Raw genomic sequence first — 26,118 nt, 5'->3', positions numbered from 1 at the left:
ATAATAATAATAATAATAATAATAATAATAATAATAATAAAATGTTGTTGAGAGGGATGAAGGCAAAATTGGCAGGAGTTTGGGAGAGCAGAAGGAAAGTTAGAAACTATTTACATCAGGTACTGATAAATGAAATTCTCAAAAGAGAGAGAAAGAGACAGAGAGAGACAGAGAAACAGAGACAGAGAGAAAGAGAGACAGAGAGAGAGAAAGAGAGAGAGAGACTGAGAGAGAGACAAAGAGAGAAAGAGACAGAGAGAGAGAGAATGTTCTGTACAGAATAACTGGTTAGAATGCTTAGCCACAAATGTATTATCTATACCTTAGCCTTACATCAATGTGCAGGAAATATCATAGAAGAGAGAGGAGAAAAAATGTAAAAACAAGAGAATAAGAGAAGACTAGCATAAAACAGTGTCTTCTGGAGACAGACATAAATTTGTTCCTGCCACTGTGACAAAATACCCTCAAATAAAACCAAACCAAGCAATGAAACTACCAAACAAACAAACAAACAATTAAAATAACTTGGAGGAGAAAGGATTGTGTCCATTACTTTGGGGTAAATAGAAGCCAAACAAAATGTAGCATATTCACAGTGAATGCAGAAAAAGAAAATACATTCACAGACCTTTGCTTGCTCAATATATTCTTATAAACTGTGGGTCTTAGCCTAATCAACGACGATACCCACACTAGGCTGAGTGGCTTTAGTCAAAAATCAAAGAATCCTCCCTGCAGCTTATCTGATACAAAAACATTCTCATTTGGGGTTCTCTCTATGTAATTCTATGTTATGTCTGATTGACTGGAGACATCTTCTTGGAGACAGGGGGCAGAAAGGAGGTTTGGGATGTGGAATACTTGAAGGGTGGACCGGTAGGGGAATAAAATCTGGAGTGTGAAAAAAATATAAATAAATAAGTAAATAAGTAAATAAATAAATAAATAAGTAAGAAAAAGAAAAAGAAAAAGAAAAAATCTACATTGACTTTCAGTTTCTCCAAATAAGAATCAGATAATAATAAAATGAACACTTGAAATCCTGCCTGTCCTAGAGTTTTAGAATCCCAGTATTTAAATCTTAAATAAGCTGTTGGAAGTATCTGTCTCATCACATAAAATAATGTTTTATTTCATACTTTAACGAATGTGGGTTTGCATTTTAATGTTCCCTTTCAGCTCTAGATGCATTCCAAATCCCTTTTGTTTAGTGTGAGCTGTGAGTTCAAGTGTGCAACAGTATAGTTCTGTGTCCTGCTGTGTAGGCATCCATTTAAAGTTTCAAACTCTCACTTATGAAATGTTCACTAAGACTTGAGAGGTGTGGGCACAGTGTATTATTCTATTTTGCCAAAAAAAAAGAAAAAAAAGAAAAAAAAAGAAAAGAAAAAAGAAAAAGAAAATAAAAACATGAATATGTAAAGTCAATAACTGAAGTTGGAGAGATCATTTGTTTTCAACTTTTTTTTAAAAATGAGTTATTTTATTTCTAGAGATTATAGGATAATTTAGACATTTCCTCCCTGGTTTTCTTCCCTCTGAACTCTCCCATATACTCCTTTTTCTTCTCCTTCAAATCATGAACTCTTTATGTTAATTGTTGTTACACAAGTGTAGATGTATGTAGTTTTAAATATTATTTGTATTTATATTTTCATGTAGAAGTATAGGTTTGAATTCAACTTCTAATTGTCTATAAATAAGCTTAGGCATATCATTTGTTTTGTTTTCTGTTTTAGTTGAGCCAGCATTTCCATGTTTCAAGAAAAAATTGCATATAAGAAGGAAAATTTGTTACTATAAAAATAATTTTTGTCTGCTTAAAACACACTCCTCTCAGAAGTTGCTTTTATGAAAAATGTTAATCAAGCAGGGTGTTTTAGACAAATGTAATATTTAAAACATTTCATCTAATTCTAGTATTGAAAATAATCAAATGTTCTTGACACAACGCCAAGTAGTAAAACATAAAATGGCTGGACTAGGAGGATCAAATGAGGAGTCTAGCCCTTAATTACAGACTTCTTTAGAAAGATATTCCTAAGCTGCCATTGTTCTTCCTTCTCACAAAATGAATTCTTACAACTCTCCTATCTTTGAAAGACTCTCCTGGAGACTGTTTGTTTGTTTTTGTTTTTAGAGACAGGGTTTCTGTAATTTGCTCTTTTGTACATCTAACTCTCAGAACCTCTATAGTTAACTGAAGAAATACAACAAATGACTATAAATTCTGTGGAAAAGTTCTCAACTTGTCTTAAGGCTGTCTTCAGTGATACAAACCATATGACTTTAGAATAATAGTGGATAGATAAAGTCTTCCATATACCATCTTTCAAGTGTGTAAAATTCTCCTTAATGTGCTTAAAATATTGGTATTGTATGTCTCATGGATGGCATACTTCATTCAATGGTGTACTGTACTGGAAAATGCAGTAGAATGTGACACTTTTACTCTGATGAAGTTAATTACCTGTAGTCTTACCTGGACACTGTTATTCAGTATGGCAAAGTGCTCATCTCTTCATTACTAGACAAATTCCCAAGTGCTGATTAAAACTAATAAATTATAAAAATAGAGAGAAGCAAGTCAAAGAATAATAAAGGCACTCATAAGGATAAGAGCCCTTAAGTAAGTGCTCTCCTAATTCATGGAGACTGTTAGCTTCACTGGTTTTTCTCTCAATTTTCTGCTGGGGGTTCAGCCCCAGAAGGGCTTTCTTTCTTGGCTGTTCCCCTTGAGGCAGCTGAGAGGGAAGAGCATTGGCAGAGGGTAAGACTAGGGAGATATTTAGGGTTGTTGTATAATAATTAAAACTCACTTATCTAAATCTGAGTTACTTTACTACTATAGCTGACCTGCCTTCTGGTGTTCCTCTGAGGCAAGAAACTGCAGTCTCTGGCATTTAGCACCTCATCCTAAAACAGCAGGAGATTAAGTAAAGGATTAATTGCTAGAGTCTTTTCCCTTTTGTCCAAATGCCTCTTGCTTGTCAGGCTAGGGGGAAGTTTGGAGCAATAAAATTCTACTGAACTAGAAGAGAATAATACTAGCAAAAGGAAAAAACAACTTTTTCATAAGTGAATATGCATAAACACATACATTTATATATAGATTCATGGATGTGCATTTAAACATTTCCATTCAAACAAGTTGGGCCAACCTTGCATACATTCTCACAATTACATACTTAGCACACACATCCATACTTACATATGCATTTGTAGCAAAAGACCAAACACCAATGCAGAAAGAACTCACTCATTCTGAGTATAAAAATGAACTCCGATCTTTATTGCACACAGAAAAAAAAGCTTCTACCCCTTTAACGCTAAATGAATTAAACCCACATTTGTAAGAAATCTTTATTCCTTTGAGCAAGAATAAACCTGCCCCATCATTAAGAAAAAAAAAAAAAGAAAAAAGAAAAAACTGTTTTGTCCTATGGTAAGGAGAAGCCTGCTTGCTCCTTCTGCTCTCTCTATAGCTTTTTTTTTCTTTATTCCTCTTTCCTTCTGCACTCTGCATATTGCTGTCTCAGATTTCTATGCTACCTATAGTTTCTAAGTTATTCTATTCTGCATTCTCCTTCTAATATTGCTCTCTCCTTGTGCTCTGATGTCACAATAATGTTCTTCCTCTTAATACCTTTTCTTCCAATGCTATGCATTTACTTCTAAGTTCTTCTTGAGTTCAGTTCTGTCTAAAATGTTCTATTGTGTCCTGAGTAAAACAATTATCCTGAGTTCTGTTCTAAAAAGTTCTGTTCATATCTATCTAAAAGTTTTCTGCTAAAAAGTTCTCCCCAGCTTTGTTCTGGCACATCTCTTTTTCTTTAGAACTTAAACATCTTTCAGAATACATGATCACATGGTACAAAGTGCATCACAAGTTTACACATAAATTCAAATCAACAACAGAGAATGGTTACATGCTTATCCATTAGAAGTAATTATCTAGTGTTGTGGATAGCCCTGGGGCTAATTATATTTGATGTTAATTCCACTCTCCTGTGAGTGGCTGCAAACAAGGAATGTGTCAGCACTCAGGTGATTTCCTATAAACCTGCTTCCCACATTAATTTGTAAAATAAAGGAGAGCTGATGATTGGGCAGATAAAAGGGGAGGTGGAGCAGAAGGGAAGGAGAGAAGGAAGAAGGAGAAAATGGAAGAGGGAGAGGACACAGAGGAGAAGAAAGAAGAAGAAAAGTGGATCAGAAGCACATGGCCTGGAGAGGCTCCAAGTACCTACCCTCTCCTACCTCTCTGCCCTCGATTCCCCTACACTAGGGCCTCTATCTAGCCTTCATAGGACTAAGGACCTCTCTTCCCATTGATGCATGACAAGGCCATCCTCTGCTACATATATAGATTGAGCCACAAGTACTCCTTTAGTCTCTGGGGGTTCTGGGGGTCTGGTTGGTAAATATTGTTGCTCTTCCTATGGGGTTTCAAACCCCTTCAACTCCTTCTGTCCTTTCTCTAACTCCTCTTTTGGGGACCTCATGCTCAGTTCAATGGTTGACTGTGAATATCTGTCTTTGTATTTGTCACGCTCTGGAAGAGCCTCTCAAGAGACAGCCCTATCAGGCTCCTTTTAGTATGCACTTCTTGGCATCCACAATAGTGTCTGGGTTTGGTAACTGTATATAGGATGAATCACCAGGTGGAATAGTCTCTGCGTGGCCTTTCCTTTAGTCTCTGTTCAACACCATATCCATATTTGTTTCTGTGAGTATTTTGTTCTCCTTTTAAGAAGGAATGAAGCATCTACAGTTTGGTCTTCCTTTTTATTGAGCTTCAGGTGGTTTAAAAATTGTATCCTGGATATTTGGAGCTTTTGGGCTAATATGCACTAATTAGTGAGTGCATGCCATGTGTGTTCTTTTGTGATTGGGTTACATCACTCAGGATGATATTTTCTAGTTCTATCCATTTGTCTAAGAATTTCGTGAATTCATCATTTTTAGTAGTTAAGTAGTACTCCATGGAGTAAATGTGCTTCATTTTCTGTATCCATCTGCCATACACACTCCAGTGGTGTCTGAGTGACAAGTCCAAAAGCTTGCCTGAAGTCCTGAGGCAAAAAGGTTCATGGAAACTATTCTCCTGGAATCTTTGCCATCCCATAACAGGGATGTAGTCCGAATATGTCCTTGTGATAGTCGGTGAAGAATGTAGCATGCTTTCTTTCAGTATTTATTATAAGTACCTCCAAGGAATGATTTGACAAATAGCTAAGTTAGATTGAACATTGCTTCCTGGCCTCCACCAGTGTCCCAATATCCTAGGCAATCGTTGAGCCAACCTTTGAATTTCAAAGAATGTTACTTATTCTGATAAAATGCCTCCAGTGTAGAGAGAGATAGAGTGAAAGAAATCAGGTTTTGGAGTTTACTGGATAAGAGTAGAAATCTCAGAGCTAGTTCTACAAAGTAAACTTGAAATGCTCATTACAGTCAGTTATGGTAGACTACATACATATTAAAAGAAAGTTGGTGGGCTCCTCTGTTAAATGGAGGTTCCCTATGGATACTTAGAATAACAGCCGAGTAACTCCCATATGCAGGTTTACAATGGCCTAGGGAGAAGGTGGATTATAAAATAGACTAGAATTCGAACTATGTCAAGCGCATGAAACCTGTGAAGAATAAGCTGACCTTAAGTAGGGCTGATTTTTATCCCAGTTGTAAACACTGCCTGGTTCCTCTTAGCTTTATGTAGCATTTCTCTGTTATGTGTATAAAGTCATTATGCATCAGATGACCTCAATGTATCTCCTAACTTCCTTTTTTTTCTTCTGTAATATAAATCTGATCCTCGCTTTGATAAATTACATTCAGATCCAACATTCTCTTGTGTTCGTGTCTGTTTGTCACTCACCGACTCCTTGCCCACTTGAGTACCAGGACCCTGATTTTTCCCACTGGTTGAGGAACTCACTGAGTCTGGCCTGCAGCATCCATACCTCTGTTGAAGGACATCTGGGTTCTTTCCAGCTCCTGGGTATTATAAACAAGGCTAATATGAACAGTTGAGCATGTGTCCTTATTACATGTTGGAGCATCTTCTGGGTATATGACCAGAAGTGGAATTGCTAGGACCTCAATTAGTACTATGTCCAATTTTCAGAGGAACCACCAAACTGATTTCAGAGTGGTTTAACAGCTTGCAATCCCACCAGCAATGGAAGAGTGTTCCTCTCTCTCCACATCCTCACCAGCATTTGCTATCGCCTGAGTTTTTGATTTTAGCAATTCTGACTGGTGTGAGGTAGAATCTGATGGTTTTTTTTTTTTTTTTGATTTTTCTTTTTGCTGATACTAAGCATGTTGAACATTTCTTTAAGTGTTTCTCAGCCAGTTGATATTGCTCAATTGAAAATTCTTTGTTTACCTCTGTATCCCAATTTTAATAGGGTTATTTGATTCTCTGGAGTCTAACTTCTTCAGTTCTTTATATATTTTCAATATTTGCCATTGATAGGATATAGGATTGGTAAAGATCTTTTCCCAATTTGTTGGGTGCCTTTTTGTCCTATTGACAGTGTCCTTTGCCTTACAGAAACTTTGCAATTTTTTGAGAGCCTATTGTTTGATTGTTTTGTTTTGTTTTGTTTTGTTTTGTTTTTGTTTTTTCAGGACAGGGTTTCTTTATATAACCCTGCCTGTCCTGAAACTCTCTTTGTAGACCAGCTGGCCTTGACCTCAGAAATCCAACTACCTCTGCCTCCCGAGTGCTGGGATTAAAGGCATGCACCACCATGCCCAGCTTTTGATTCTTGATCTTAGAGCATAAGCTATTGGTGTTCTGTTCAGGAATATTTCCCCTGTGTCCATTTGCTTGAGGCTCTTCCCCTCTTCCTCTTCTGTTAGTTTCAGTGTATCTGGTTTTCTGTGGAGTTTCTTGATCCACTTGGACTTGAGCTTTGTACAGAGATACAAATGGGTCAATTTGAATTTTTCTACATGCTGACCACCAGTTGAACCAACACCATTTGTTGAAGATGCTGTTATTTATCCAATGGGTGGTTTTAGCTTCTTTGTCAAAGATTAAGTGACCATATGGGTGAAGGTTCATTTCTGGGACTTCAATTCTATTTCAGCTATCTTCCTGCCTGTCTCTGTCCCAATACCATGCAGTTTTTAATCTCTATTGCTCTGTAATACAGTTTGAAGTCAGGTATAGCAATTTCCCCCAGAAGTTATTTTATTGCTGAGAATAGTTTCCCTGGGTTTTTGAAATTCCAAATGAATTTCAAATTGCTCTTTCTAACTCTATGAAGAATTGTTTTGGAATTTTGATGGAGATTGCATTGAATCTGTAGATTGCTTTCAGCAAGATAGCCATTTTTACTATATTAATCCCGGCAATGCATGAGCATGGGAGATTGTTCCATCTTCTGAGATCTTCCATTTCTTTCTTCAGAGACTTGAAGTTTTTCTCATACACATCTTTCACTTGTTTGTTAGAGTCACATGGACGTATGTAGTATTATTTTTTACTATTGTGAGTGTGTTATTTCTCTAATTTCTTTCTCAACCCGTTTATACTTTGAGTACACAAAGGCTAATGATTTGTTTGAGTTAATTTTAACAGGTTTGGGGATACTCTGGTGGAATTTTTGGCATCATTTAAGTATATGATCTTATCATCTGCAAATAGTGATATTTTAACTTCTTCTTTTCTAATTTGTATCTCTTTGATCTCATTTTGTTTTCTAATTGCCCTAACTAGAACATTGAGTACCATGTTGAATAGATAGGGAGAGACTGGGCAGCTTTGTCCTAGTCAGTAATTTTAGTGGGATTGTTTCAATATCTCTCCATTCATTTTGGTGTTGGCTAGTGGTTCACAGTATATTGTTTTTACTAGGTTTATGTTTGAGTCTTGGATTCTTGATTTTTCCAAGACTTTTACTATGAAGGGATGCTGAATATTGTCAAATGCTTTTTCAGCATCTAATGAAATGTGCATGTGGTTTGTTTCTTTGAGGTATTTATTGGATATTTTCTTCATTTACATTACAAATGCTATCTCCAAAGACCCCTATACCTTCACGCCACCATGCTCCCCAATCTACCCACTCATGCTTCCTGGACCTGGCCTTTCCCTGTACTGGGCATATGATCTTTGCAAGACCAAGAGCCTCTAGTCTCATTGATGGCTTACTAGGGCATCCTCTGCTACACATGCAACTAGAGACATAACTCTGGAGGGGGGGGGGTACTGGTTAGTTCATATTGTTGTTCCTCCTAAAGGGTTGCAGACCTCTTTAGCTCCTTGGGTACTTTCTCTAGCTCCTTCTTTAGGAGCTCTGTGTTCCATCCAATAGATGACTGTGAGCATCCACTTCTCTATTTGCCAGGCACTAGCATAGCCTCACAGGATAGAGCTATATCAGGGTCCTGTCAGCAATAACTTTCTGGAATATGCAATGATGTCTGGGTTTGGTGGTTGTATATGGGATGGATCCCCAGCTGGGGCAGTTTTTGGATGGTCCTTCCTTCCATCTCAGCACGGAACTTTGTCTCTGTACTCCTTCCATGAGTATTTTGTTCCCCATTCTAAGAAGGAGTGAAGTATCCACACTTGGATATTCCTTCTTCTTATGTTTCATGTGTTTTGCAAATTGTACGTGAATATTCTATGTTTCTGGGCTAATATCTATCCACTTATCAGTGAGTGCATATCATGTGTGTTCTTTTGTGATTGGGTTACCTTACTCAGGATGATAGCCTCCAGATGCATCTATTTGCCTAAGAATTTCATGAATTCATTGTTTTTAATTGCTGAGTAGTACTCCAATGTGTAAATGTACCACATTTTCTGTATTCATTCCTCTGTTGAATGACGTCTGGGTTCTTTTCAGCTTCTGGCTATTATAAATAAGGCTCCTGTGAACATAGTGGAACATGTATCCTCATTAAAAGTTGGAACATCTTCTGGGTATATTCCCAGGAAAGGAAATGTTGGATCTTCTGGTAGTACTATGTCCAATTATCTGTGGAACTGCCAGACTAATTTATAGAGTGGTTGTAACAGCTTGCAATACCACGAGCATTGGAGAAATGTTTCTCTTTCTCCACATCCTCACCAGCATTTGCTGACACCTGAATTTTTGATCTTGGTCATTCTGACTGGTGTGAGCTGGAATCTTAGAGTTGTTTTGATTTGCAACTCCCTGATGATTAAGGATGTTGAACATTTTTTCAGTGGCTTCTCAGCCATTCGATATTCCTCAGTTGAGAATTCTTTGTTTAGCTCTGTACCCCATTTTTTAATACGGTTATTTGATTTTCTGGAAGCCATCTTTTTGAGTTTATTATATATATTTGATATTAGTCCCATATTTAATTTAGTATTGGTAAAGATCCTTTCCCATTCTGTTGGTGGCCTTTTTGTCTTATTGACAGTGTCTTTTGCCTTACACAAGCTATGAGGTCCTATTTGTCAATTCTTGATCTTACAGCACAAACCATTGGTGTTCTGTTCAACAATTGTTCCCCTGTGCCCATATCTTTGAGGCTTTTTCCACTTTCTCCTCTATAAGTTTCCATTTCTCTTGTTTTATGTGGAGTTCCTTGATCCACTTAGACTACAGCTTTGTACAAGGAGATAGGAATGGATCAATTCATATTCTTTTACATAATATCTGCAAGTTGTGCCAGCACCATTTGTTGAAAATGCTGCCTTTTTTTCTACTGGATGGTTTTAGCTCCCTTGTCAAAGATCAAGTGACCATAGTTGTGTGGGTTTATTTCTGGGTCTTCAATTGTATTCCATTGGTCTACCCATCTGTTCCTGTACCAGTACCATGCACTTTTTATCACAATTGCTCTGAAGTACAGCTTTAGGTCAGGCATGGTGATTCCACCAGAAGATCTTTTATCCTTGAGAAGAGTTTTTGCTATCCTAGGTTTTTTGTTATTCCAGATGAATTTGCAGATTGCCCTTTCTAATTCCTTGAAGAATTGAGCTGAAATTTTAATGGGGATTGCATTGAATCTGTAGATTACTTTCTGCAAGATAGCAGTTTTTACTACATTGATCCTGGAAATGCATGAGCATGGGAGAACTTTCCATCTTCTGAGATCTTCTTTGATTTCTTTCTTAAGAGACTTGGAGTTCTTAACATACAGATCTTTCACTTCCTTATTTAGAGTCACACCAAGGTATTTTATATAAATTGTGACTATTATGAAGTATATTGTTTCTTTCATTTCTTTCTCAGCCTGTTTATCTTTTGTGTAGAGAAAGGCCATTGATTTGTTTGACTTAATTTTATGTCCAGCTACTTCACTGAAGCTGTTTATCAGGTTTAGGAGTTCTCTGGTGAGATTTTTAGGGTTACTTAATATATACTATCATAAAATCTGCAAATAGTGATATTTTGACTTCTTCCTTTCCAATTTCTTTCCCTTTGTCCTTTTTTGGTTGTCTAATTGCTCAGGATAAAACTTTGAGTTCTATATTGAATAGGTAGGGAGAAATTGGGCGGCCTTGTCTATTCCCTGTTTTTAGTGGGATTGCTTCCAGCTTCTCTCCATTTAATTTGATACTGACTATTGGTTTGTTGTACAGTGATATATTATGTTTAGGTATGGGCTATGAGCCTTGAATTCCTGATCTTTCCAAGATTTTTATCATGAAGGGGTATTGATTTTGTCAAATGCTTTCTCAGCATCTAACGTGGCAATCATGTGGTTTTTGTCTTTGAGTTTGTTTATATAGTGGATTATGTTGATGTATTTCCATATATTAAACCATCCCTGCATCCCTGGAATGAAGCCTACTTGATCATAATGGATGATCATTTTGATGTGTCTTTGGATTCGGCTATCAAGAATTTTATTGAATATTCTTGCATTGATATTCATAAGGGAAATTGATCTGAAGATCTCTTGGGTCATTATGTGGTTTATGTATCAGAGTAATCGTGGCTTCACAGAATGAATTGGGTAGAGTACCTCCTGTTTCTATTTTGTAGAATAATTTGAGGAGAATTGGAATTAGGACTTCTCTGAAGATCTGATAGAACTGTGTACTAAACCTATCTTGTCCTGGGCTTTTTTTGGTTGGGATACTATTAATGACTACTTTTATTTCTTTAGAGGATATTGGAATGTTTAGATGATTTATCTGATCCTTATTTAACTTTGGTACCTGGTAATTGTCTAGACATTTGTTCTTTTCATACAGGTTTTCTAGTTTTGTTAAGTATAGCATATTGTAGTAGGACCTTATGGTGTTTTAAATTTCCTAATGTTCTGTTGTTATGTCTCTCATTTCATTTCTGATTTTGTTGAATAAGATACTGTTCCTGTGCCCCCTAGTGAGTCTGGCTAAGGGATTATCTATCATGTTGATTTTCATGAAGCTCCTAATTTGTTTGATTCTTTGAATAGTTCTTTTTGTTTCTACTTGGTTGATTTCTGTCCTGTGTTTGATCATTTCCTGTCCTCTATTCCTCTTGGATGAATTTGCTTCCTTTTGTTCTAGAGCATTTAGCTGTGCTGTCAAGCTGCTAATGTATGCTCTCTCTAGTTTCTTCTTGGAGGCACTCAGAACTCTGAGTTTTCCTCTTAGGACTGTTTTCATATTGTCCCATAAGTTTGGGTATGTTGTTGCTTAATTTTCATTAAACTCTAAAAAATGTTTAATTTCTTTATTTCTTCCTTGACCAAGGTATCACTGAGTATATCGTTCTTCAGCTTCCACGTGAATGTTGGCTTTCCATTATTTATGTTTTAATTGAAGCACAGCCTTAGTCCATGGTGCTCTGATTGGGTGCATGAGATTATTTCAATATTTTTGTATCTGTTGAGGCCTGTTTTGTGACAAATTATATGGTCAGTTTTGGAGAAGTTATCATGAGGTGCCAAGAAAAAGATATATCCTTTTGTTTTAGGATCAAATGTTCTTTAGATATCTGTTAAATCCATTTGTCTCATAATTACAGTTAGTTTCAATGTGTCTCTGTTTAGTTTCTGTTTCCATCATCTGTACATTGATAAAAGTAGTGTGTTGAAGTCTCCCACTATTATTGTGTGAGGTGCATTGTGTGCTTTGAGCTTTACTATAGTTTCTTTAATGAATGTGGATGCCCTTGCATTTGGAGCATAGATATTCAGAATTGAGAGTTCATCTTGGAAGATTTTATCTTTGATGCATATAAAGTGCCCCTCCTTTTCTTTTTTTGTTAACTTTGGGTTGGAAGTCATTTTTATTCGATATTAGAATGGCTACTCCAGCTTGTTTCTTAAGACCACTTGATTGGAAAAATGTTTTCCAGCCTTTTACTCTGAGGTAGTGTCTGTCTTTTACCCTGAGGTGGGTTTCCTGTAAGCAGCAAAAAGTTGGATCATGTTTATGTAGCCAGTGTGTTAGTTTATGTATTTTCATCTGGGAATTGAGTCCATTGTTATTAAGAGATATTAAGGAAAAGTAATTGTTGCTTCCTGTTATTTTTGTTGTTAGAGTTGAGATTCTTTTCTTGGGGCTGTCTTCTTTAAGTTTGTTGGACAATTAATTTCTTGTTTTTTCTAGGGCATAATTTCTGTTCTTGTGTTGGTGTTTTCCCATTAATATCCTTTGAAGGGCTAGACTTGTGGAAAGATATTGCATAAATTTGGTTTTTTTTTTTTCCTGGAATATCTTGTTTTCTCCATCCATGGTAATTGAGAGTTTTGCCAGCCTGGGCTGGCATTTGTGTTCTTTTAGAGTCTGTATAACATGTGTTGAGGATCTTCTGGTTTTCATAGTCTCTGGTGAGAAGTCTAGTGTAATTCTAATATGCCTGCCTTTATAGGTTACTTGACCTTTTTCCTTTACTGCTTTTAATATTCTATCTTTATTTAGTGCATTTGTTGTTCTGATTAATATGTGTTAGCAGGAATTTCTTTTTTTTTTTTGTCTTTTTTATTTATTTCTTTTTATTACATATTTTCCTCAATTACATTTCCAATGCTATCCCAAAAGTCCCCCATACCCTCCCCCCACTTCCCTACCCACTCATTCCCATTTTTTTTTTTTTTTTTTTTTGGCCCTGGCGTTCCCCTGTACTGGGGCATATACAGTTTGCTTGTCCAATGGGCCTCTCTTTCCAGTGATGGTCGACTAGGCCATCGTTTGATACATATGCAGCTAGAGTCAAGAGCTCCGGGGTACTGGTTAGTTCATACTGTTGTTCCACCTATAGGGTTGCAGATCCCTTTAGCTCCTTGGGTACTTTATCTAGCTCCTCCATTGGGAACCCTGTGATCCATCCATTAGCTGACTGTGAGCATCCACTTCTGTGTTTGCTAGGCCCCGGCATAGTCTCAAAAGAGACAGCTACATCTGGGTCCTTTCAGCAAAATCTTGATAGTGTATGCAATGGTGTCAGCGTTTGGAGCTGATTATGGGGTGGATCCCTGGATATGTCAGTCTCTACATGGTCCATCCTTTCATCTCAGCTCCAAACTTTGTCTCTGTAACTCCTTCCATGGGTGTTTTGTTCCCACTTCTAAGGAGGGGCATAGTGTCCACACTTCAATCTTCATTCTTCTTGAGTTTCATGTGTTTAGCAAATTGTATCTTATATCTTGGGTATCCTAGGTTTTGGGCTAATATCCACTTATCAGTGAGTACATATTGTGTGAGTTCCTTTGTGAATGTGTTACCTCACTCAGGATGATGCCCTCCAGGTTCATCCATTTGGCTAGGAATTTCATAAATTCATTCTTTTTAATAGCTGAGTAGTACTCCATTGTGTAGATGTACCACATTTTCTGTATCCATTCCTCTGCTGAGGGGCATCTGGGTTCTTTCCAGCTTCTAGCTATTATAAATAAGGCTGCTATGAACATAGTGGAGCATGTGTCCTTCTTACCGGTTGGGACATCTTCTGGATATATGGCCAGGAGTGGTATTGCTCGATCCTCGGGTATCACTATGTCCAATTTTCTGAGGAACCACCAGACTGATTTCCAGAGTGGTTGTACAAGCCTGCAATCCCACCAACAATGGAGGAGTATTCCTCTTTCTCCACATCCTCGCCAGCATCTGCTGTCACCTGAATTTTTGATCTTAGCCATTCTGACTAGTGTGAGGTGGAATCTCTGGGTTGTTTTGATTTGCATTTCCCTGATGATTAAGTATGTTGAACATTTTTTCAGGTGCTTCTCTGCCATTCGGTATTCCTCAGGTGAGAATTCTTTGTTCAGTTCTGAGCCCCATTTTTTAATGGGGTTATTTGATTTTCTGAAGTCCACCTTCTTGAATTCTTTATATATGTTGGATATTAGTCCCCTATCTGATTTAGGATAGGTAAAGATCCTTTTCCAATCTGTTGGTGGTCTTTTTGTCTTATTGACAGTGTCTTTTGCCTTGCAGAAGCTTTGGAGTTTCATGAGGTCCCATTTGTCAATTCTCGATCTTACAGCACAAGCCATTGCTGTTCTATTCAGGAATTTTTCCCCTGTGCCAATATCTTCAAGGCTTTTCCCCACTTTCTCCTCTATAAATTTCAGTGTCTCTGGTTTTATGTGAAGTTCCTTGATCCACTTAGATTTGACCTTAGTACAAGGAGATGAGTATGGATTGATTCCCATTCTTCTACATGATAACAACCAGTTGTGCCAGCACTAATTGTTGAAAATGCTGTCTTTCTTCCACTGGATGGTTTTAGCTCCCTTGTCAAAGATCAAGTGACCATAGGTGTGTGGGTTCATTTCTGGGTCTTCAATTCTATTCCATTGGTCTACTTGTCTGTCACTATACCAGTACCATGAAGTTTTTATCACAATTGCTCTATAGTAAAGCTTTAGGTCAGGCATGGTGATTCCACCAGAGGTTCTTTTATCCTTGAGAAGAGTTTTTGCTATCCTAGGTTTTTTGTTATTCCAGATGAATTTGCAGATTGCTCCTTCTAATTCGTTGAAGAATTGAGTTGGAATTTTGATGGGGATTGCATTGAATCTGTAGATTGCTTTTGGCAAGATAGCCATTTTTACAATGTTGTTCCTGCCAATCCATGAGCATGGGAGATCTTTCCATCTTCTGAGATCTTCTTTAATTTCTTTCTTCACAGACTTGAAGTTTTTATCATACAGATCTTTCACATCCTTAGTTAGAGTCAAGCCAAGATATTTTATATCATTTGTGACTATTGAGAAGGGTGTTGTATCCCTAATTTCTTTCTCAGCCTGTTTATTCTTTGTGTAGAGAAAGGCCATTGACTAGTTTGAGTTAATTTTATATCCAGCTACTTCACCGAAGCTGTTTATCAGGTTTAGGAATTCTCTGGTGGAATTTTTAGGGTCACTTATATATACTATCATATCATCTGCAAAAAGTGATATTTTGACTTCCTCTTTTCCAATTTGTATCCCCTTGATCTCCTTTTGTTGTCGAATTGCTCTGGCTAATACTTCAAGTACTATGTTGAAAAGGTAGAGAGAAAGTGAGCAGCCTTGTCTAGTCCCTGATTTTAGTGGGATTGCTTCCAGCTTCTCTCCATTTACTTTGATGTTGGCTACTGGATTGCTGTATATTGCTTTTATGATGTTTAGGTATGGGCCTTGAATTCCTGATCTTTCCAAGACTTTTATCATGAATGGGTGTTGGATCTTGTCAAATGCTTTTTCTGCATCTAATGAGATGATCATGTGGTTTTTGTCTTTGAGTTTGTTTATATAATGGATTACATTGATGGATTTTCGTATATTAAACCATCCCTGCATCCCTGGAATAAAACCTACTTGGTCAGGATGGATGATTGCTTTAATGTGTTCTCGGATTCGATTAGTGAGAATTTTATTGAGTATTTTTGCATCGATATTCATAAGAGAAATTGGTCTGAAGTTCTCTATCTTTGTTAGGTCTTTCTGTGGTTTAGGTATCAGAGTAATAGTGGCTTCATAAAATGAGTTGGGTAGAGTACCTTCTACTTCTATTTTGTGAAATAGTTTGTGCAGAACTGGAATTAGATCTTCTTTGAAGGTCTGGTAGAACTCTGCACTAAACCTACCTGGTACTGGGCTTTTTTTGGATGGGAGACTATTAATGACGGCTTCTATTACTTTAGGGGATATGGGACTGTTTAGATGGTCAACTTGATCCTGATTCAACTTTGGTACCTGGTATCTGTCCAGAAATTTGTCCATTTCGTCCAGGTTTTCCAGTTTTGTTGAGTATAGCCTTTTGTAGAAGGATCTGATGGTGTTTTGGATTTCTTCAGGATCTGTTGTTATGTCTCCCTTTTCATTTCTGATTTTGTTATTTAGGATTTTGTCCCTGTGCCCTCTAGTGACTCTAGCTAAGTGTTTATCTATCTTGTTGATTTTCTCAAAGAACCAATTCCTCATTTGGTTAATTCTTTGAATAGTTCTTCCTGTTTCCACTTGGTTGATTTCACCCCTGAGTTTGATTATTTCCTGCCTTCTACTCCTCTTGGATGAATTTGCTTCCTTTTTTTCTAGAGCTTTTAGATGTGTTGTCAAGCTGCTAGTATGTGCTCTCTCCCGTTTCTTCTTGGAGGCACTAAGAGCTATGAGTTTCCCTCTTAGAAATGCTTTCATTGTTTCCCATAGGTTTGGGTACGTTGTGGCTTCATTTTCATTAAACTCTAAAAAGTCTTTTTTTTTTTTCTTTCTTTATTCCTTCCTTGACCAAGGTATCATTGAGAAGACTGTTGTTCAGTTTTCATGTGAATGTTGGCTTTCCATTATTTATGTTGTTATTGAAGATCAGCCTTAGGCCATGGTGGTCTGATAGGATACATGGGACAATTTCAATATTTTTGTATCTGTTGAGGCCTGTTTTGTGACAAATTATATGGTCAGTTTTGGAGAAGTTCCCGTGAGGTGCTGAGAAGAAGGTTTATCCTTTTGTTTTAGGATAAAATGTTCTGTAGATATCTGTCAGGTCCATTTGTTTCATAACTTCTGTTAGTTTCACTGTGTCCCTGTTTATTTTCTGTTTCCATGATCTGTCCATTGATGAAAATGGTGTGTTGAAGTCTCCTACTATTATTGTGTGAGGTGCAATGTGTGCTTTGAGCTTTACTAAAGTTTCTTTAATGAATGTGGCTGCCCTTGCATTTGGAGCATAAATACTCAGAATTGAGAGTTCCTCTTGGAGGATTTTACCTTTGATGAGTATGAAGTGTCCCTCCTTGCCTTTTTTGATAACTTTGGGTTGGAAGTCGATTTTATCTGATATTAGAATGGCTACTCCAGCTTGTTTCTTCAGACCATTTGCTTGGAAAATTGTTTTCCAGCCTTTCACTCTGAGGTAGTGTTTGTCTTTTTCCCTGAGATTGGTTTCCTGTAAGCAGCAGAATGTTGGGTCCTGTTTGTGTAGCCAGTCTGTGAGTCTATGTCTTTTTATTGGGGAATTGAGTCCATTGATATTAAGAGATATTAAGGAAAAGTATTTGTTGCTTCCTTTTATTTTTGTTGTTAGAGTTGGCATTCTGTTCTCGTGGCTGTCTTCTTTTTGGTTTGTTGAGGTATTACTTTCTTGCTTGTTCTAGGGCGTGATTTACATCCTTCTATTTCTTCTTTTCTGTTATTATCCTTTGAAGGGCTGGATTCGTGGAAAGATAATGTGTGAATTTGGTTTTGTCGTGGAATACTTTGGTTTCTCCATCTATGGTAATTGAGAGTTTGGCCGGGTATAGGAGCCTGTGCTGGCAGTTGTGTTCTCTTAGTGTCTGTATAACATCTGTCCAGGCTCTTCTGGCTTTCATAGTCTCTGGTGAAAAGTCTGGTGTAATTCTGATAGGCCTGCCTTTATATGTTACTTGACCTTTCTCCCTTACTGCTTTTAGTATTCTATCTTTATTTAGTGCATTTGTTGTTCTGATTATTATGTGTCGGGAGGAATTTCTTTTCTGGTCCAGTCTATTTGGAGTTCTGTAGGCTTCTTGTATGATCATGGGCATCTCTTTCTTTATGTTTGGGAAGTTTTCTTCTATTATTTTGTTGAAGATATTTGCTGGCCCTTTAAGTTGAAAATCTTCATTCTCATCAGCTCCTATTATCCTTAGGTTTGGTCTTCTCATTGTGTCCTGGATTTCCTGGATGTTTTGAGTTAGGATCCTTTGGCATTTTGTATTTTCTTTGATTGGTGTGCCGATGTTCTCTATGGAATCTTCTGCACCTGAGATTCTCTCTTCCATTTCTTGTATTCTGTTGCTGATGCTCGCATCTATGGTTCCAGATCTCTTTCCTAGGGTTTCTATCTCCAGAGTTGCCTCACTTTGGGTTTTCTTTATTGTGTCTACTTCCCTTTATAGTTCTAGTATGGTTTTGTTCATTTCCATCACCTGTTTGGTTGTGTTTTCCTGTTTTTCTTTAAGGACTTATGCCTCTTTGGTTGTGTTTTCCTGCTTTTCTTTAAGGGCCTGTAACTCTTTAGCAGTGCTCTCCTGTATTTCTTTAAGTGAGTTATGAAAGTACTTCTTGATGTCCTCTACCATCATCATGAGAAATGTTTTTAAATCTGGGTCTAGATTTTCGGTTGTTTTGGGGTGCCCAGTACTAGGTGGGGTGGGAGTGCTGCGTTCTGATGATGGTGAGTTGTCTTGATTTCTGTTAGTAGGATTCTTACGTTTGCCTTTTGCCTTTTGGTAATCTCTGAAGCTAGCTGTTATAGTTGTCTCTGGTTAGAGCTTGTTTCTCATGTGACTCTGTTAGCCTTTATAAGCAGACCTGGGAGGCTAGATATCTCCTTAGTTTCAGTGGGCAGAGTATTTTCTGTAGGCAAGCTCTGTTCTTGCAGGGAAGGTACCCAGATATCTGGTGTTTGAACCTGCCTCCTGGAAGAAGTTGTGTTCCACTCACCAGAGGTCTTAGGATCCCTTGGGGAATCCTGTGTTGACCCTTGCGGGTGTCAGGAGACTCCGCTGGCAAGGCACCCTGGTGCTCGAGTGGAGCAGAAGGGACTTGTCTAGGAGGAATTTCTTTTCTGCTCCAGTCTATTTGCAGTTATGTAGGCTTCTTGTATGGTCATGAGCATCTCTTTCTTTAGGCTAGGGAAGTTTTCTTCTATAATTTTGTTGAAGATATTCACTAGCCCTTTATTTGAAAAATCCTCATTCTCATCTATACCTATTATCCTTATGTTTGGTCTTCTTATTGTGTCCTGGATTTCCTGGATGTTTTTGGTTAGGATCTTTTTGCATTTATCATTATCTTTCATTGTGTCCATGTTTTCTATGGAATCTTCTGCACCTGAGATTCTCTTGTCCATATCTTGTATTCTGTTGCTGATGCTCACATCTATGGTTCCTGATTTCTTTCCTGTGGTTTCTATCTCCAGAGTTATCTCCCTTTGGGTTTTCTTCATTGTTTCTACTTCATTTTTAGACCTTGGATGTTTTTGTTCAATTCCATTGCCTGTTTGATTGTGTTTTCCTGTACATTTTTTAGAGGGATTTTTGTGTTTCCTCTTTAAGGATTTCTACCTGCTTAACAGTGTTTTCCTGTAATTCGTTAAGGACTTCTACCTGTTTAGCAGTGTTCTCCTGTATTTCTTTAAGTGGGTTATTAATGCCCTTCTTAAAATCCTCTACCAGCATCATGAGATATGATTTGATTTCTGAATATTTTTATTTGGATGCGTTGGGGTATCCAGGACTTGCTGTGGTGGACATACTGGGTTCTGATGATGCTGAGTGGTCTTGGTTTCAGTTAGTAAGATTCCTATGTTTGCCTTTCACCCTTTGTTAATCTCTGGTGTTAGTTTTTATAGATGTTTCTGGCTGGAGCTTGTTCTTCCTTTGATTCTGTTAGCCTCTGCCAGCACTCCTGGGAGTCCAAATCTCTCCTGAGTTCAACTGCTCAGAGCACTCGCTGCAGGTAAGTTCTGCTCTAGCAGGGAAGGTGCACAGAAGTCTGCAGCTCAGTTCCACCTCCTGAGTCCTGGGGTCAGAGCCCCCCTGGAGGCTGACTCTCCTGTGTTGGGGAAGGCACCCAGGGGTTTAGGTCTCAGCTCTGCCTCCTGGATGAGGTTGAAGTCCTGAAGAGACCCTGTCCAAGAAATTCTGTTTCCTCTGTAGCCCACGGGCTCTCATGCATAGACTGATCTAAGTGATCCCAAGATCCTGGGTTTGCTAGGGCCTGGTGAGTTTGTGAACAAGAAGGTGCAGGGCTTGCTCCAATAGGAACGAATCCCAGCAGCTGGTTTGTCGGGTTTCCTTTGTCTCTCTTTCTACTGGCACTAGACCTTTTTTGGATTTTTGGAACAGATGTTGCTTTCCACTCAGCAGTAATCTCAACATCCTAGGTGTGCTAGGGCTCCTGCAGCGTGGAGAGTCCTCTGGGGCCCTTGGGACCCTCTGCTGAGTTTCTGCCCAAGATCAAGGGTTTTTTTTTTTTTTTTTTTTTGTAGTGGATTTCATTGATGGATTTCCCTGTATCCCTGGGATGAAGCCTACTTGATTGTGGTGAATGATCATTTTGATGTGTTCTTGGATTCGGTGTGTGAGAATTTTATTGAGTAATTTTGCATTGATGTTCATAAGGGAAATTGGTCTGAAGTTCTCTTTCTTTGGTCTTTGGGTAGTTTAACTATAAGTGTAATTGCGGCTTCATAGAATGAATTGGGTAGTGTATGTACTTTCTGTTTCTATTTTGTGGAGTAGTTTGAATAGTATTGGTATTAGGTCTTCTTTAAAGGTCTGATAGAATTCCCAACTAAACCCATCTTGTACTGGGCTTTTTTTGGTTGGGAGATTTTTAATGACTGCTTCTGTTTCTTTAATGGTTATGGAACTGCTTAGACAGTTTGTCTGATTCTGTTTGAACTTTAGCACCTTGTATTTGTCTAGAAAATTGTCCATTTAATCCAGATTTTTCAATTTAGTTGAGTATAAACTTTTGTAGTAGGATATGATGATTTTTTGAATTTCCACAGTTTCCGTTATTATGTCTCCCTTTTCATTTATGATTTTATTAATTTGGATACTATCTCTGTACCCTCTGCTTAGTCTGGCTAAGGGTTTTTCTATCTTGTTGATTTTCTCAAAGAAGCAGCTCCTGGTTTTGTTGATTCTTTGGAGTGTTTTTGTTTGTTTGTTTGTTTGTTTTTGTTTTTGTTTTGTTTTGTTTTGTTTTGTTTTTAATTTTGTTGATTTCAGCCCTGAGTTTGATTACTTCCTGCCATCTATTAATCTTGGGTGTATTTGCTTCTTTAAGTTCTAGAGCTTTCAGATGTGCTGTCAAGCTGCTAGTGTAATCTCTCTCCAGTTTCTTTTTGGAGACACTCAGAACTGGGTTTTTCTCTTATCACTGCTTCCATTGTGTCATATAAGCTTTGATATGATGTGTTTTCACTTTAATTAAATCATAAAAAGTCACTAATTTCTTTCTTTATTTGCTTCCTTGACCAAGTTATCACTGAGTATAGCATTGTTCAGTTTCCATGTGTATTTGTGTTTTCCATTGTTTTTGTTGAAATTGAAGACCAGCCTTAGTCTGTAGTGATCTGATAGGGTGCATGGGGTTATTTCAATCTTCTTGTATCTTTTGAGAACTGTTTTGTGGCCAACTATATGGTCAATTTTGAAGAATGTACCATGAAGTGCTGAGAAGAAATTACATTCTTTTGCTTTAGGATAAAATGTTCTATAAATATCTGTTAGATCCATTTGGTTCATAACTTGTCTGAGTTTCACTGTGTCTTTGTCTATTTTCTGTTTCCATGATCTGCCCATTGCTGAGAGTTGGGTGTTAAACTCTTGCACAGTCATTGTGTGGGGTGTGATATGTGCTTTGAGCTTAAGTAAAGTTTCTTTTATGAATGTGGGTACCCTTACATTTGGAGAATAAATGTTCAGAATTGAGAGTTCATCTTGGTAGATTTTTCCTTTGACCAGTATAAAGTGTCCTTCCTTACCCTTTTTTATAACTTTTTGTTGAAAATCAATTTTACTTGACATCAATGTGGCTACTCCAGCTTGCTTCTTGGGATTATTTGTTTGGAAAATTGTATCCCAACCTTTTACGCTGAGGTAGTGTCTATCTTTGCAACTGAGGTGTGTTTCCTGTATGCAGCAAAATGCTGGGTCATGTTTATATATCCAGTATGTTAGTCTATGTCACTTTATTGGGTAATTGAGTCCATTGATGTTAAGAAATATTAAGGAAAAGTCACTGTAACTCCCTGCTATTTTTGTTGTTAGAGGTAGCATTATGTTTGTGTGCCTATCTTCTTTTGGGTTTATTGAAAGATTACTTTTTTTTTTTTTCCATTTGTTACCCTTTGTAGGGCTGGATTTGTAGGAAAGATATTCCATAATTTTATTTTTGTGGAATATCTTGTTTTCTCCATCTATGGTAATTGAGAATTTTGTTGGGTACAGTATTCTTGGCTGGCATTTACGTTCTCTTAGGGTCTTATGACATCTGCCAAGGATCTTCTATCTTTCATAGTCTCTGGTGAGAAGTCTGGTGTAATTCTGACAGGTTTGCCTTTATATATTACTTGATCTTTTTCCCTTACTGCTTTTAATATTCTTTTTTATTTAATGCATTTTTGATTATAATGTGTCAGGAGGAATTTCTTTTCTGGTCCAGTCTATTTGGAGTTCTGTAGGCTTCTTGTATTTTCATGGGCATCTATTTCTTTAGTTTAGGGAAGTTTTCTTCTATAATTTTGATGAAGACATTTACTTGTCCTGTAAGTTGAGAATCTTTACTCTCTCCTATACCTATTATCTTTAAGTTCGCTCTTCTCATTGTGACCTGGATTTCCTTGATGTTTTGGGTTAGAAGTATTTTGCATTCTGCATTTTCTTTAACTGTTGTGTCAATTTCTGCCCATGTGATTCTCTTTTCTGCCTCTTGTATTCTGTTGGTGCTGCTTGCATCTCTGACTCCTGATCTCTTTCCTAGGTTTTCTAACTTCAGGGTTGTCTCATTTTGTGATTTCTTTATTGTCTTTATTTCCATTTTGAGATCTTGGGTGCATTTCTCATTTCCTTTGCCTGTTTGATTGTGTATTCCTGTAATCCTTTAAGGGATTTTTCTGTTTCCTCTTTAAGGACTTCTACCTTTTTACCTGTGTTCTCCTGTGTTTCTGTAATGGGGTTATTTATGTCTTTCTTAAAGTCTATCATCATCATGAGAAGTGACTTTAGATCTGAGTCATACTTTTCCACTGTGATGGTGTATCTAGAAATTCCTGTGGTGAAAGAATGGGTTCTGATGATGCCAAGTAACCTTGGTTTCTTTTGCATATGTTCTTATGATTGCCTCCTCCCATCTGATTATCTCTAGTGCTCCTTGCCCTTGCTATGACTGACTGGATCCTATTCTTCCTATAATACTTGTTGAGTCAGAACTCCTCAGAGTCTACCTGTCTCTGTGATTCTGTTATCCTGTGATCTTGAGATTCTGGGTGTATCAGAATTCCTGGGAGTCAAGCTGCCTTTGAGTTCCTGAGATCCTGGTGTGATCAATTTCCTGGGGTCCTGTGATCCTGTGATCCTGGATGTGCTAGAATACCTGGGAGTGGAGCCTCTTCTGAGGGCTGTGGGACTGGCTGCTCTATCCTGCTGGTCCCAGTCATTCCCAGTGATATTATGTCAGGTGTTGGGTTCCACTCATCCCTGATCCTAAGATCCTGGGTGTGCTAGAGTTCTGGAAGTAGAGCCTCCTCTGGGGGCTGTGGGAGTGGCTACTGAGTTCATGCCCAAGGTAAAATGGCTTATTATTATTATTATTATTATTATTATTATTATTTCCAAAAAATAGGCTGTCTTCCCCAAAGCCTGGTTCAAAATCTCAGCACTGGACCAGTGGAAAACAAATGCTTTTATATATCAGGGTGTAGGGTTTCCTAATTTGATGAAAAGGGGCAATTGGCAGGCAAAATGTGTGTAGGGGTGGGAGAAGAGAACATAATCATAACATAGTCACAGTAACTTCCTAAAACAAATATGATTGCAAGGTCATAACAAAATATTCAGAACAATAGGTATTCATAAACACTTTTCGAAACAAAAGGTAGGATTGCAAGATAAGTATAAACATTTTTTTTTAAACAAAGACATGGTTTCCTGTACTGGAACATGAAATACAAGCTATGTGTATTTAGGGTTACACATGGACCATAGCCCAATTTCTGAGAAACAACAGTTTAATGATAAACCAGAATAATCCTAGTTTGTCTTTGCTATTAACTGGTTTTTCAGCCTATAATGGAAGCAGGCTAGTTCATCAAATCCACTGTTTTCTTCTTGTGGTCCACTGCCTTATTTCCTTGCCTGATTTTTATTGCAGTACTTCCAATAAATGTGTCCCTTTTTAAACTCTGGTCTGACATGAGTGAATGCTTTTATTCTTTGGAATACCTATATATGGTATCCGGCACTTCTGATGAAGCTTTAACAATTGTGAAGCACACAAAATTCTCAGCATGGAAAGATAGAGACAAAAATATGAATTAAAGAGGAGCTTTCCCTAGAAGCAAATTCACAGCCACCCTTACCTCACACTGAATCCAAGGCTGCATACTCTAGCCAGTGACTTAAAAGATGACAGAAGGTAGATTTTGTCCACTTTTCAAATTTTGTGTTGATCAACTGAGGAGCTAGTCAAAATTCATTTCCTCAGGTATTCAATTCAGGGAATGCCAACTGTGCTTTGGAACACCTCACCATGGTGGTGATGGGGAGAACACATGCTAAGTTTAAATACTTTTGATAATCTTTAAAATTTAAATTCCAAAACTTGATTGTCATATACATAACATTTTCATCAGCAAATTTCTTTGATGTTATAGGGTTTATAAAACAAATATTATTTTTAGGTAAAAATAACAAAATTGATAAACTCAGGAAAATACTTCTAAATGTAGTTATTTATATCAGGAGATCTTTGTCAAAACTACTAAGGCAGGAAGCAGTGTCATTCTAATTGTTTTGCACGTTTGTATTGATAAAGTACATTTAAGTTCATGTCCTACTTTTCCAGGAAATATAAGCAAATTCACAGAGGCTTACCCAATGTGCTACTTTACCCTGTTAAAGTTGTGAATGAATGCAAAAGAGCAGAGTATGTGTGTTTGGGGTGGGGCATTATATGGGAGATTTTCCAGTGATGAAAGGGAAGGGAGATATGAGGTAAATAAACACACACACACACACACACACACACACACACACACACACATACACACACACACACACACACACACACATATATAAATAAATTAGAAACCTAGACTTTATGTGTTTAGATTATTACCACAGCATAATGTATAAAAACAAACAATCTGAACCAACTGACTTAATATTAAGTCACAAGAACCGTTGAAACAAATATGGTCTCATTATAAGAACAGTATTATTAACAATTTTAAAGTAGATTTTCTTTTTTTAATTTTAAGGCATTTTTTATTAGATATTTTCTTCATTTACACTTCTAATGCTATCCCCCAAGCCCTCTATACCCTCCCCCCTCCCTGCTCCACTTGTGCTTCATGGCCCTGTACTGCGGCATATGATCTTCGCAATACCAAGGGCCTCTACTCCCATTGATGGCTGACTAGGCCATCCTCTGCTACATATGCAACTAGAGACACAGCTCTGGGGATTACTGGTTAGTTCATATTGTGGTTCCTTCTATAGTGTTGCAGACCCCTTTAGCTCCTTGGGTAATTTATATTATATTTTTTAAAATATATTTTAAAAATAATTCAAAAAGAGTGTAAAGTTTGTGTTTACCCTGCTTCTCTGCTGAGGCTGTGAAAAGATTGTTTCTCTTGATTGACCATACATGCAGATACATACACTACCTATATTTCCAATTTATTTTTGGTGAATGCTGTAGGACTTTTTTCACAGTTTCAGCTTTACACACAGTCTGGTTCCCTGGCATTCTTTGAATGAGTTCCCTCATCAGGAGCCTGGTTTTCATAGTCCTATTGTTTACAGCACATTCACACTCCCCAGCACTTTCTAATCACTTGGCTTTTCTGGCTTTCATTTTATAAGTAAATGGAAGAGCTGACAAGCCTCCCTGCTGAGAGGGCTGATTTTGGAAAGTGACTTTCTAATGTCTGAGCCTGTCTTTTAGGAAATTTTACTTTCCCCACCAGGAGTCTTCTTCCTTAGCATTCTTTCA

The sequence above is a fragment of the Mus musculus genome, chromosome 15, assembly GCF_000001635.26.
Source record: "Mus musculus strain C57BL/6J chromosome 15, GRCm38.p6 C57BL/6J".
Classification (NCBI taxonomy): domain Eukaryota; kingdom Metazoa; phylum Chordata; class Mammalia; order Rodentia; family Muridae; genus Mus; species Mus musculus.
The sequence above is the reverse complement of the archived record's forward strand: the minus strand, read 5'-3'. Positions refer to the sequence as shown.